This window comes from Argopecten irradians, chromosome 10 (assembly GCF_041381155.1).
Source record: "Argopecten irradians isolate NY chromosome 10, Ai_NY, whole genome shotgun sequence".
NCBI classification, from domain to species: domain Eukaryota; kingdom Metazoa; phylum Mollusca; class Bivalvia; order Pectinida; family Pectinidae; genus Argopecten; species Argopecten irradians.
In genome coordinates, this window is record NC_091143.1 from 19670317 (window position 1) to 19684708 (window position 14392).

The 14392-nt window shown below is 33.8% G+C and overlaps 1 protein-coding gene across 1 annotated transcript in view; it reads right to left on the reverse strand.

The window, feature by feature from the left end:
* The window catches only part of LOC138333346 (fibroblast growth factor receptor-like 1), a 203464-nt gene extending 189463 nt beyond the window's left edge, over positions 1 to 14001 (reverse strand). The window contains exon 1 of the mRNA XM_069281666.1: positions 13762 to 14001. The gene's annotated coding sequence lies outside the window, so the exon portion shown is untranslated. The remainder of the gene's footprint in view (positions 1 to 13761) is intronic.
* Positions 14002 to 14392: the final 391 nt, after the last annotated feature.

Genomic DNA, 14392 nt, shown 5'->3' on the forward strand with positions numbered 1-14392 from the left:
TCTGAGCAGTATTATTGTCGTGATACCACGAGAATCAATTTATAGAGTTACATATACATACGTAAGATAGGACTATTTTATTGCCAGGATACGTTAAGGACATGACAGGTTTAGGTGTTGCAGGAAAGTCGGAAAACTCGGAAAATTGTAATTACCCATGTTCATAGCGAAACCTAATACTGCAAGACAGAATTGGTTCCTATGTTATAACAGCTTACTTTTTCTATGGGCTGTTTATATACATCCACGATAAAAAACATGCATTCAAAAAAAATGGCTAACATTTCAAAAAGAAAAAAGATCTTCCATGTTCCATTTTTAGATGCCTCTATGTCGAAATATTAAAAAAAGTCTTATTTATTATTTCATGGATAATGGATTGTATTCCCCGAACAAATGGTTTTGTTTCTATATGATGGTAAGCCAGTTTATAGGTGTGTACGGTTAGAGTGAGGAGTCAAGAGACTTATGTAGTCAGACTACAACAAACTGTTCCCAATCACTATTTCTACACTTAGATATTAGAAAGCCTAAAGTTTTACCATGATAATGATTGTAATGTATCCGTATATGCATAACGTGTTTTTGTAAGTGCGATTGTAAACCTATTTTGATACCACCGTTTTGTGTCATTTATGGTTTTCAGAGTTATTCACCAATCAGAAAACTCGATTTTACATCTTAACACTGACAAGTGAAAATAGGAATGAATAAACAAATCCTGCCCACCCGTCGTGACAAATCTTAGTATTCAGTAATATATGAACTGTATGTTAAAAGTAAGCCAAAGTTAACGTTGGCTTTCAGAATATATATTATTGTGAAAATTGTTAGCGTCATGAAAACATGTCACCTAGTCCTCGTAGAATTATCATTAGTGATCTGTGTCAGGGACCGTATTATGAGGATTACACGGATTCCACGACTAATTAACCATACACGATTATAGGTTTCGGTTGGAAGCGCATCCATTAAATCCTAAATAATATAAAGTAGCCCGGCATTAATATTCATTGAAGTATTTTCCGGATGGTGAAGTTGATTATGAAATCCAGAATGATGAATAATATTTAACTTTATGAATCATACCTTAAGCTGGACATGTATAAGCTGATCAAATTCGATATTTTTATCCGCGAAAAATGCTTGGCATGTTATCATGTTCTTAATATTAACAAACGAATTGATATATATTAAGTAATCATAATAACGGAGCAACAAAGGTGCATTATTCTAACAAAGCATCGCACATGCAAGGTTATTATATCTTGTGTTATGCCCGTTATTTGTGTCATTCTGGTTTAAAAAAAAATCTAAATCACGTTCCTCACTCGGATTGGATATGGATCTGAATTCAAACAAATTCTAAAAACTGCGATATGCAGGTAATACATATCAATGGTAACGGAAGTTAAATTTGTAGCAAAACCATGGTTATTAATCAAAATTCGAAAGTACCAAATTATGACATGTTGTTCAGGTAAATTAATTTACATTACAATACGTTTTAGGAAAACAAGTTGTTCGACGTTTGTGAATTTTTTTTGTAACTGGTATTTTTACAAGTTTTATTGTAACCTAATACACCTCCAATAACTAAATTTATTACAAGACAGGAAACTCGTAACGGACTACAACAAAGGCGTTGGTGAATATTTAAAGAGGTTAAAAGTTTATTTCACTGTCCAACGCTATGGATTTATTACAGTGGTCAGAAGGGCAACGTCCGAAATAATACATGTAAACAGCGACATGAAAAGACTGTATATAACACTTAGAAATATGGGTAAAGAAATCTTAAAGATATCTAAACACAAACTTTCAATAATAGTAGCATAGTGCCAACATTATGTATTTTATACAAGGGAATTTACATTTGATATAAAAAGATACGGAAATAAGGAAATACAGAATTCTATCTATCTACTTTTAGTCTGAATTGTATTTTTCACATTCACAAGATTGTTTCCAAAGAGGAAGCAACTCGGCACTTAAATTGTCACAAATATTCTAGTCCGACACGCTGTATACGTGACCTGATTGTTTCCCGACTGATAATGAATAAAAATCTACTACTAGACATTTTAATACCACAAACTTTATGTCTGGGCGTCATATTGGTATGGTTAGCCCAGTCCTCTCCATGGTCACTGACACAGTTCCTTTTGTTTTAAACTCAATACTCCATCTATAATGACATCAAAATTAAAATTTAAAATTCATTAACAGAACCAGGACGGTAACAGAAGAGACATAGATCTTTGTGTTCTGTCAGAAACAGGATCAAGTATTAAAAATGCATTTGATTTCGTTGAAACATGTAGAAACAGAACTGCTAAGAAAAGGCTTCAAAGATTGACCGGTTTCTCAAGCTTACTAATAAGTTTGATCCTCGGATTCATGTCGAAGTGGATTCCTATCACCTCAGCAGATATCTTTGCTTCATTAAAAAACATGACTTTCAAAGGAGAAGAAGTCCTTGACTAATCTAAGCAATTTCCAGTTCAGCTCGCTCAAACATCGCCGCAAGAATAGGATCAATTGAATCATTGTGTTCCATTTTTTATCGAATTGAAAAAATTGTTATTTCGAAACAATACGAACATTCAATAAAATCTAGGCTCAAGAAAGAAAGAAAATATACAAAATATCTTCACATTAAGCTAGATCGCACTTCCTCACTTTGTGATTTTTGTGGGTCGGGTGGCATTTGTCTCCAAAATAATTCTGCTTTATTAATCACGGAATCTAACATTTAATTCCAAGGCTATTTGCAATCTACCACCGGATGTGTGCGACATTTGTTATTTTAAAGATACATTTTGTGAAATGTGAAAAGAAAGAAAGCGAATGAATGAAAAAAGGTCAAACGATACGTGTCCTTCGTACTAAAAACATTTTGACATACATACAAACACTGCAGCTGCATGATTATCTGATTATGGTTATAATACCTGCGTAATATTATTTGCTTTATATAATGTAAATTCATCAATTCTACATCATCCGGGGTCGCGGTGGCCGAATGGCTAATATGTCCCGAATTCTTATATAAAATTATTTTTTGAAACAAAAACGATGTACCAATATATTACTACAAGCCCTCCACCTCTGGGATGCGAGTTCGAATCCGATGTGGGACAGTTGCCAGGTACTGACCTGTGGTTTTTCTCTGGGTACTCCGGCTTTCCTCCACCAACAAACATGGCACGTCCTTACATGACCTGGCTGTAAATATGACGTTTAACTAATAAAACCAAAAACTCTACGTCACGTTTTATTAAGGATCATCGTTGTATGAGAAAAAGTAATAAATTTTACACCACAATTATATTTCGATTAAACCGCCGAACTCCGCTCAGTACCCTGATTACAAGGCGATACGTATACCAGTTGTTTACTGCTTGTTTTTGCAATGTACTTACGCAAGCCTTCGAAGTGCACTTTGTCTTAATGAGAAAACTGGCGCATTTAATCAGCAAGTGTAAAATCAGCGATCTAGACAGTGTAGACATGTATATGCACCCTTGTTAAATGAGAATCGCGGGGCGATACATCCAAATATAGGTGTGAAGTAGCATTTGGTACAGTCCATAAATTATTCTGTAGATCTGCTCCTAATTGCATTTTCTATTTTGGTCAGAAGGCTGTGTTTTCATTGTCTGCGTTTTTTAAACAATCATTATTTTAATCTGATGAAATGAAAATTTGGTAAATGTATTTGTGCTGGGGATAGTTAAAGTAAATCCCTTTTTATCTCGACCTTTAGGAAATCGATGTAGATAGTTGTACTAGAGAATCATCTGTTTAGCCATCTTTGGGAAAATATCGACTGGGTTGCTGGTTGGTCCTTTGGCATAGATATGTGACTCAAAACATATAAAAGGTTAAGAGGCTTTGAGCGAACACTTTCAAATGCAAAGTTACAAGGTAGAATAGCTAGGGCATTGTTAAATTTGACTGAGAAATAAGGCAAGAAACATGTACTATTTCGAACATAGGGTTTTTCTGAGAATAGTGATTTTTTAATAGGATAACTGCTGATTATAGATACATTATAGTGACACCAGACAAATAACGCGCACCACTCATACTTAAATTATAAATATATGCTTATGTTATTATGGAAGTCATTGTTCATTGCAATAAATCATCGATATAATATTCACGAAACACATAAATTACAAGTATACGCTACTTAAATATATGGCTGAAATGTAAAATAAAGTATCGTGATATTACATGTACAGTATATACCATATTGTATAACTTGAGATATTTGTGTTGGGGGAGGGTGAGCTTTGGTATCATACCGTGGATATAGATTGTCGTAGTAAATCGATCAAGCAATAATGATTATCATAGAACAACAGAATTTAAAGACAGCTCGCATTTCTTCTTATGTACATGTAATATACACGATATGAATACATCTTCAACGTATACATTAAAGCTATTATTTGTTTTGAATTCCTACAAGCAATATAATGTATTGAATTCCTCTCTTCATTGGCAAGAATTGTTCGCAAAAGCAGTCTTGAAATGATTTTTGCGAATGTAATGGTGTTATACCAAATGCTAAGAGGACAGTGAACCTTCTCAGGAAGTTTTGTTGATAAAGTATTTAATGCCTTAATGATATAAAAATAATCAGAGCTCTTCAGAAAGAAGGAGAAAATCAAGGTTGTATACCACCATTTCTTTAAAAATTATATAAAATGTATAGTGTGTGAAATGGTGGGATTCAACCCAGATAAATTAATTGTGTTACCTGAAATAACCCAAATAAAGGAACCGATGACAACTTCACAATATTACATAAGACTCGTGCTGAATGTAATATCATTAATACAGGAAACAACATATTAATTTGGTATTCTAATTGATGTAATTATCATCCATTTCAAGGACAGTCATTCCGGAGATAAACATCAAAATGGAAAGTAAGACATCGGCATTTACAATGATTGGAATAACAACAATGTTTTTTATTTATATTTTCGAAATGTTTGCAAATGTTGTATCTGTCTCCATTCTTCCGAATTGTTCATTTTAATTTGTATTCCTTATCCAAAACACTCATCACTAATTGTAATGCTCTATTTTAGCACCTATGATCATATATCATTATTATCGAAGTCCTTTTATTTCTTGAGCGTCAGAAAGTATTGAAATGTCAAGTTTTAATATATCCATACATATTACAAACATGCCTAAAGTCATTGTTTAAAACTTATCAAATTGCTGATACAAACAAATCAGCACATGATTTGAACTCAGATCAATCGAATATTTATTTTCTTGATGCTGAGATGCCTTTTTCGCGCTGAAACGAAGAAATATACAAAAAACAATTGACAAATTAAACTCCTTGGAGTATAGTTACCAGTTTTAACGTAATTTTCTATAATTCCTGTGCTGAGGCCTGACCGCATTAGATCCTTCCTATGCAATACTATCCCCTGTATCTGTTGTATCAGCTATGGTGGGTTTGCTTGTACCAAATCACGTAGTTCAGTAACACGATCATAAACCGGTGACATACATTTGAATTACAGGGCATTTTTCTTTGTTCAGTTAACTGTTTAAATATTAAAATAAATCATTATCAATTCAACTATTTTAATGAATTATATTATCTGTGTAACCATTAACTCGATATAATTCGCTGAGATAAAAAATATAAGAATCACGTGGATGATAATTCACCTACTGAACCAAGATGGCGTCAGCAAAAATAAAAGATATCCCCAACCATTTCAACATAAAATCCGATTGAAGAAAATCTTGCATTGAGCCGGGATTGTGTCAGCAAAATCCAAAGCATTTTGCAGATTTGTTTTGGACTTATATTTTTTCGTAAATAGTACCATAAACATAGAATCTAAATTTAATAGTACCTATACTTCTTTTATTTACTCCTGCTACTGGAGTACAATACAGTACATGGACATATATGATATTTGATTGGAAATGCCATAGCCTTATCTGACCTTTCCCGTTATACTGCGTCATTAAACTCTCCCCTAGATAACAATAATGTTGAAATCAACCGTAACAGTTCTTAATGTTTCTTGAAAATCGATAACTAATTCCATTAAATTAATATAATAAGCATTGAATTGCGTGCCATTGATTCGATTAGTACGCGCCAAAGTGTTCCCAAGACATAGGTCTCACATATCGGTGCAACGTTAATCCGTTTTCCCTATTGCCTTCTAATAATTAAAACAGACATAAGCTGCAACGAATGATAGTTTTGTCTTCAGGATGGATTCATCGAAGGGTGGTGCTAGTTCGGAAATATGTCTTATGTACATAAATGTATAGTGCATTAAGTTCTGCGACCAGTGAATATAAAGTCGCAATGTCTTTAATGATTGTACCAATTTACTCTTGAAACCAATGTCAAAAGCATTAAAAACATCTGTTAATTCCACAAAGAGTTGTTGCTTTGCAGATATATTAGCGGTTTATACCGTAGACGATTTTACATACAAAATATAATTTCTGAGGGCAAAACTAGAAATAGTTTTTGAACATCATATAGGTTTGTAGATCATGTATACGTTGGTATTTATAATATGCTTAAACATTCACATCACATGTGTAACCTGGCTATATTGTAAGCATTTAAAATAGGTCAATGTTTACTTCAGAGATAAAGGTCTAGTACAATTCTACGTTTTGTACATCTCGAGCTACACATTTTAAAGTTTTATTTAGTTCACGAATTGTCACAATTAAACTGTGAGTATATCAGCTACTCAGCTCTATTAAAAAAAACAAAAAAACACTTAACAATGATTATATAGCTATTGGAAAGACGTCGCCTCTTTTTGTACAAAAAAGAATCGTGGACTGCACATTGTACTTGACCACATTGATCAGATTTAAGAAATAACTAAGTTTTGATGTATATTGTTGAATCTAAAATTGATATCAAATTAATTTTGTCTATCAAAGTGCATTTGGTACATTGGTACCGTCATTCATATATATATATATATATAATTTCAGTACTGAAATACTTAACTTCATTAAGGACTTGATTTAGGATTTGTCCATTACCGACAGAGATGCGAAGTACTTTTGTACTTCAAATTCTGTACTTTAGAAGTATAAGCAGGGGTCGTTGACATGTTGAGCTATACATAAACATTAAATATGGTGTCTTGGTGTCCATGATAGGGACGTATTGTCTCCAGACCAAAAAGGATTGTCCGAAAACAGAGAGACTCTGTAATAATAATGACTACATGGCCGTTCTAAAGTACATCTGCATTAGCCCGGGAGTAGTGCCATGTCTAAATCGAAGGGACAGAGTGCAGCCTTTGATTCGTTTTTTAAACAAAAAGTGGCGACGTCTTTCCAAACCAAGACAGAATGTACAGATCATCCCAAATTACCTGGGAAACCTCAACACTCAGAAAAAATAATCAGTTGATGAGTATGCGTTGTCATACTTTCCGGAACTTTCAGTTTTTCCGGCTCTTCCATTACAAGGTGCACATGCACATACAGAAAGTAGTTTCTGGAGATATCATAGGGGAAATATTTGATGAAAAAAATTTGACATTTTAAATAACATACATTTGTATATATATATATATATATATATATATACTTTTGTTACGAAACGGTGCATTTTAGTCAATAATTATATTTGCAAGCTATCGTATTATGTCTTTGTGAGTATTTTGTACATCTGATTTATATGATTTTGTTCTGTATTTTACAGCTTTTACTCTGTCTCAAGGCGAGTCATTGACTGCTACATGTAGCAATAGAATAGGAGAGATTACTCCGAGCCTTGGGAAGTTGTTTGCACAGAGTATGCTTCTTCCGAGATTATTACACAAAGAGGGAAACATATTTATTTTAAACATCTTGTTTATTGATTGTCCTATTCCTTTCTGTAATACTGATATGAGAATGGTGAGAAAGCTCGACGTTATCGCGACGTCACAATAAAAGCATTAGCGTTACGTAATGATGTGGAAAATGACTAGAACCATATATTAATATGCGTTTTATTTGACAGGTAGTATCAAAAATTAATTATTAGTATTGATGTGACTGTTGTTGTTTTTAATTTCATCAAGCTATAAATAAATCTTATTCGCAAGTTTTTTCTGAGAATTTGCAATTCGGATTCACACGGCTCGCAAACAATTGTTTTCAACCTATGGAAAAAAATGACACGATTGCTTAATTTGTACATGTCGAATTGAGAGACTATTGTTATACGACAATATCCCCTTTAACTTCAACATAATGCTGGAATAAAGGACAAACATGAAATATTTGATTTTTGTTTGTTAATTAATTAACGTCCTATTAACAGCTATGGTCATTTGAAAGACAATACATTTGTATGTTGATTGTAAAATTGAAAACTCAATTTGGAGGTGAATGGATATTTGGAAAGTAATATTTGTACGAGCTCTGCTTATAGATTGAGATAGTTCCCAAAGGTAAAATTATTAATTACTGTATGTAGAAAACTTCATATATTTTCACGGCATATACTAATAAATCATAATATCTGGACCAGAGGGTCTAAGGCCGCGACAACGTGTGGGCGTCCCGTATAAATGCATTGTCTCCCTGTGGACATCCCATAATATTCCGATTTTACTCAGTGTATTTACAGAAGTAATTTTCATCGAAGAGTAATTATTGAAATAAAAATATTTCATAATAAACCTCCCTTGAATCATCAATCACCACGACATTTATGAATCGCATTCTATTCGAAATGTGAATCTTGTCAAATATACGCTCAACTTTAAAATTAAGATGGAGAATAAATCTATCAACATGGCAGCGCTTTCCCCTTTCTCAAACCAATGCGTTTCAGCAGAATGTCGGGTTGATGGGCTTAAAAAGAATCATTGTGCAGATTAAAACTTTGCTGGCGTCGCATGCGGCAGGCAATAAAGCACCCGACTGACTATCTATACATGTCAAGTTTAATACATAAACACACCAGCAGATTATATGTAAGCGGTATTAAAGTTGACAATGGGAAAATTTATGTGCTATCGAGAAATATGGAAGCGGTTCACACTATGAATAACGGACCTAGAAATAATAGTCTGCAACGTTACGAATGCTACTTTTACGACGTATCTATTTGCATGACTGCATTAAAGGAGCAGCCTTCCAAATACAGTACAAATATTTGTGATTTTGTGATGGTGTTCTTTGAGTTGCGGTACATAGTTTCAGTGCATATATGTTTTGGAAATAGGTGATTTCGTTGTGTCGTTCCGTTAGTGGAACTCTCATGTAAATGCTATTTTAATGACACATTGTAATCTGTGTGAAAATTCCACTACACGTCAAAAACGTATAGGTACAAATGTAACAATGTAGTACTACAGCATTTGAAGTGTATAGATTTGTCAAATGGGGTCCACGTGTTTAAGTTATCATCGAGCCACAGTAGCGAATTAGCTTAGATAACATGACACATTAACATAAGCTCTATATCTCTGGTTTCCGAGGCCAATTTCCACATGGGACTGTTCCAGTATTGACTGTAGATCGATGTAGTTTTATTTTGACAGACATATTATAAGTACATTTATTTTCGCGTGAAAATTATCCGGAAAGATTCCACAGACCACATATGTTTCCCCTAGTAAGTCTCCATTTCATCTATTGAATGCTACACACGAGGGTCAAATTAAACAAAATTGCTTTGTGCCGGAAATTGCGAAAAAAAATGGTTTTGTTCAGAACTCTGACTTTCTATTACCTTAAATAAGCTGATAAACTCTTTAATGCAATAAGTATTCCAAAACCCAAAACAAAAACAAAACAAACAACTGATCCAGTTCAACAATGCCATCAATAATTTTATATTGAGTAAGTTTTACGGTCTTGATAGACCATTGAAATACCAAATATACGCATAAAGTCGAGGATTCCACTATGAGTCTAATGTCTTTGTGATCGATCGCTTCAGTTGACATTTAAAATGTTCCTGTAATTCTATGAAGCATCAGCCATCAATTGGATTTGTGTTGTCACAAAAGAGTCACCAACGTAGCATATACTCCGTGAAATGTTCCTAAATGAGAGACACGGGACCACTGATTCTGTGACTGCGATCGTGTGTACGACATCTCTATCGTTAAACCCTTCAAATAGCGCTGAGAGACATGCAAGCACAGGATATCAAGAATTTAGCGTTTTCGAAAAAATATGTTCTTAGTGACAAAGACATTCTCAGCGTCGGTGAAAAAAATAATATGACGGAGTCGAATTTGTAAATAGCAACGGTATGCGTAGTTGTAATTATGAAGCAATGATGACTCTTTATCATATGATGTTACAGAGAGCCTGGAATTCATTTTGTAGATAAATTGGATATCATTTCGATAACGTTGACTCTTTAATAAAGGTCATTTAGATATTGCACGTAGCATTCACAAGCAAGCCTGTTATCGGTTCAATCGCACATGAACATAATTGAATTTCACAATTATTGCACAATAGCTTTGTTTTAATAAAGATTGAAGTACTTTATGTGAAAATAAACATGTGAATAAGTACTTTGATTATTGTTATGTGTAAATGAGTTTTAACGCAAGGAGCTATGGGTTTTGTCGTAAGTATGCCAAATGAATTTTATATTTACATTTTATGCAGTTCTATTATCATTTCCTTTTCGTAAAACACGGTTTGATAAGACACTATCGTCGCCAGGACCACCCTGTTTATATAACTACATACAATCGTCAAGCGTTAATTGAAATTGATTAATATCTACAACAACCTTATTTCATTTTGTTATCTATAATCAAAATCATAGGAAACAATATGGCAGAGAAAACGAATCGAATACACAAGGGTACTGTACAGACCAATGCATATCCGTTAATATTCAATAAACAAATCAGATATATTTTGATACATACTGAAATACAAATGACACGACTCTAGGTCATTTAAATACTTCGTAGAAACCGGGCTTCATGAAACCAAACAAGATGAATATGAAATACGTATTTAATCTAAGTTACAACTCTGCGTCATGTGACATATCCTCTCAGAATTTTCATCATTCTAAATCAATGATTACTACGACGATTATGATAATAAATTCAATAAATTAACAGATACTAGTATAGTATATAGCATTGGACCAGAGAGTGTTATATTGATAATTGGCTTGATCAAACCTTGAGTAGTCCTCAATGCTTCGTAAAACGCGAACAATCGTACAAAATGCCTTCGTAAATACAGGAAAATATTGCGTCTTACGATAAAGAAACTTGGCAGGAGATTTGATAAATACTATATGAAATGCAAGACCGTTAAATTGACTTCGTGAAATGTGTATATGAAACGAATGCATTTTTGTTAGCAAGTCAATAACAGGTTACGAAAAACTCTTGACTACTGCCTAATGTACGTACATGTAAGTAATGTTCCTACTCAAAGACCACCTGATGAATGTTTATCTGAATTGAAGAACCAATCGTATGATAACCTGCTGTAATTGATGTACCAATAATGTCTTTGTTTAAGATAACATTCTAAATTAGAGTTTTTGAAACCTAATGATACACTTTACGCGTCATGTTCGCTTCATCTGCTTACCGAAACGTATTTATATCTCAATGGATTCACGAATAGTTGTCTTCGTGTATCAGAATTTCAGAATACATTTATTGTATAGACCTTTTTTTTGTATTATAAGCTTTGTTTTGTTACTTCTCATTGGTTATAACAAACACGCCACATGATCCCCGATAAATAACTATACCGACCAATTACCATGCTGGTTTGAAATAAAAATCTTAAATCTTAAAGTTATATGTGCCGTAACTGGTCGAAAATTTGGACATGCTATTTTTTTCTTCAATTATCTATTTAAAGCCATAAGTTTTAATGAATAAAGCTGTGAAAATCATTTAAATGGACAAACAAACATATATAATGCCTTATAAACGTTATTTAGAACACATAGGTTATGCACTGTGAAAATCTTGTTTTTTATGCCTTATACATGTTTAGATGGAAATATACCTTCAGAAATCACTTAACAATTACTAATATTACTGTAAAAATGTGCAATGAAATTGTGGACAACAAGATGGCTTCATGATCTGACCGTACGTACTCATTTCATTACACTGAAGATGTTAATATAATGATTTTTGGCAGTACTGCCAAAAATCATTTTCAGTCCTTTTTGTACTTGTAAAATTAAACCCTATACATTGAAAGTATTGTAATTCTCAAAATGTTGGTAACTTTTGGAGTTGAATATTAGAAGCTCTTCATGATTCGTGACTATGAGAATACAGCACATATAACTTTAAACGTACCCACAAACATCTTCACTAGACAATGGTTACAATCCGCCTATTCCTCTTTTCTTGGAGGTCAATGTCTTTTCATAGCTCGATATCACCATGCGTCGACCTTATCAAAATGCTATATTTATATATTCTTTGAAAACGGAACTACCGAAGACAATAAATATCAAACGTGATTTTTCTTCATCGGAGGTGATTAGAATGAATGGAAAAGCTTTTATTGACACTTGTTACCGACAATAACAAACATTCTGTAAGAACGAAAACGATGTTTTTCTTTCATCACATTTGAAACTTAACGTTGTTTTATGGCCTGTATATGAATATTATTTCATCAGTGTCTGGTAACTGGCGAATGCCTTACAAAAACACGTCCATAAAAATCATCATTTTTACAAAATTTTAACATAGCGCCGAATGAATGTGCTGTAAATAAAATGGTTGCGCATGTGGAAAAAATATCGTGAAGATATGTTCAATGTCAGACTAGATGTTAGAAATCCCATACTTGCTGTAAACAAGGCTTGTGATGCTCAACATTTCACCATAACATACACAGAATGTAGGTACAGTAGTACAGAAAGGTGAAAGTCTGTACTCTAACGTCTATACAGCCTACGCTATTGTTACGAAAGTGTGGTCCATGGACAGAGGCGCTGGTCCCATGTCTGGATCGAGTGTGATCAAGGGAATAATTAAATAAAACACACCAAGTGTATGTCATTTTTCGTGGTGTGACTGATGTTCCTTTAGTGCATTGACATGTACTTGTATGTCAAAGGTTACGGTTATAAAGCTCTAAGATGGCACTACTTCAATATGGAATCACCGAAGAGGACATACAACAGAGGCAAATATCTCAACATCGGGATCTTAACATACCTGCTGTTATGACCAATGCTTCAAACTTTACGGATTTTCTTACTATGAAAGTCTCCTCTAAGTTAGGTAGCTAATTAGAACGAAAGCAGAGAACATATTGGTTTATTCTACATTTGCGAATGGCGATGTTTGGGATGGTCGACTTTGTTGGTAATGCAGTGCTTCCCGATAGAAAAGCTGAGTAAGGCAGCGTAGATTATGAGGGCACACGTATCCAGGATATGCCACGTGCATAGTTCTGCTTACGACCATCTTATCAACATGTCAGTGGCATTGATCAAAGTACATAACGGGTTTATTCTTATGTGTTGTTATTACAGTTGTCTCCATTTTAAACAGTAACACTGACTGGTAGATGCACCTCAACAAAAACGCTTTAGTGTCTGTACCATGTAATCACCGTTTTATAGCTGTACTGTTGCTTGCAAAGGTAGAATTTGATCTTAATGTGTATTTCTTTCACTTCAAATGCGATGTGATCGAATCGATAATCATGTGAGATAAATATTATTATGAGAGAAATGAATAAATAATAACTTACCGTCTTCGGTCTTGATATATCCCCTAAGTATTGAAATAAGGGTCAATTTTAACACATGAAGTGAATTTCACACCTTGATCTTTACACTTCACAATTTAAATATCTTTAGATCACATACATCAGTTGGAGTCCAGGTGTAAATTATAGTCGATGGTCAGTTAACAATGATGTCCCTACTGTGGCGAGATGGGGAGAAAATCCCCAACACAAAATCCGGACATTCTCCGTTACTAATCGGCCAGTATAACACACCTAACTTACACAGGAAAATCAACCCGAGTCTGTTAAAGCACCTCGTTTTAGGTTTTTCTGGGACAGGGATTATTATGTGTTTACAAAATGACCATTTATCAAGATAGAGACGTCACTTACCTTTAACTGGCGTTATCGCGACCTGTCTGCGGAGCGATTGCTCACATGTTTTTCAAGCTCTAATAATCGAAAACCCATTCATTTTATTTATTAAACCCCCATTCTACCCGTTCTAATTAAGACTTTTGCCGAATAGATGTTTGTTCCATTTAGGTTACCTGACAAATAGTACTAGTGTCGCTATCATACGGTCTGAGCACTTTTTATTGATGTATCTGTTCGATAGAGCCTTATAACAAGGTTTAATTACAAACTCAGC